Here is a 1,430-nt window from a genome sequence, read left to right on the forward strand (position 1 = left end):
CAATTAATAAAATAAATAAATAAATAAATAATTAAAAAGAAAAAAAAAAAAATAGGGTGGGAACTGTAATTGGGTTGGGAGTGGACTCAGGTATAGAAGAAGGAGTAGTTATGGGATGCTCTGACATTGGTTGGGCCAAGGCATCATCAAGGTGGAAGCAGCTATTTTTAATTCTTGTCCAAATTTTTCTGGTGGCCATGTCAGGCTTGCCTTGATACTACCATGCTAGGGAACACTGTTGTCTGGTTCTCAGTGTCATAACACAAAGCAGGGAAGCCCCAGTGGTCAAATTCTTTGTCAGTAAGTGGCCCTCTATGTATCCTATAGAAATGCCTCTTGCTGTAATTTCAAAAAAATCATGCCCTTTCTCTAGCTATGAGCTCTGCTTTACCCTAACATTAGTGAATCCTGTCTAATTTGGAGATCTTTTTCCCCTTAAAGAGTGAAATAGAGTGTAATATGGGGATATAGATAAAGGTTGGTCATCATTAAAGGAAAGGAGCCATGGTAGGACAACAGGTAAGCACTTGGCTGATGAGTCAAATGTTGGTGGTTCATATCCATCCAAAGGCCCCATGCAAAAAGACCTGGTGATCTGCTCCTGTAAAGGTTACAGCCTAGAAAACCCTATAGAGCCATTCTCCTCTGTCACATGGGTTTCTATGAGGTGAAAATCAACTCAATATCACCTAATAACAACAACGACAAAGCAAAGGGGAGACATCAATGTCTGAGAAGGCCACAGAGGAGACCAGATCCACAGACCAACCATAACAGAGGAACAGACATGGTGCCCACCTGTTGTTGTTGTTGTTGTTATGTGCTGTGGCGTCAGACCTGACTCATAGAGACCCCTCCTTGCGTTGCCGAGGTGATATCACTATGGAAGCAGGTTGCCCAACCTTCCTTCCAAGGAGTGGCTAGCGGGTTTGAACCACCAGCCTTCTGGTCAGCAGTGCCTTAGGCATTATGCTACCCAAGCTCCTAGAAGTCATTAAAAATAAGAATTGTTACCCAGTGTGAAAAAGTCATGGTGGAGGCATCTGACCTCCTCTAACTTCAAGAAGGAGAGAGAGTCATCATCAGTATCAACCCAAACCTGATTCCTATGTGGTGGAGGTCAGGCATACCTCTACCCTCCAACTTTTTTTTTTTTCCTTACCAATTCTGACACCAAATGTCCCATCTATGGCATTCTTTACTCCTCTGTTTGGTTCAATAATTTATTGTAATTGCCACACAAAACTCTCAGCCCAGACATAGTTATGGGTTTTATTAGGGAAGTAGCAGGCTACAATTCAGGATCAGAAAAAAAAAAAAAAAAAAAAATTACAAAACTGGACCAATAAGAAACAACATAATAAATAGGGAAAAGATTTCACTTTCCTTGGAACCACAATCCACGACTCATCTGTCAGTTTGTCATATTT

This window comes from Orycteropus afer, unplaced genomic scaffold (genome assembly GCF_000298275.1).
Source record: "Orycteropus afer afer isolate SDZICR_OR568_19922 unplaced genomic scaffold, OryAfe1.0 scaffold00278, whole genome shotgun sequence".
NCBI classification, from domain to species: Eukaryota; Metazoa; Chordata; class Mammalia; order Tubulidentata; family Orycteropodidae; genus Orycteropus; species Orycteropus afer.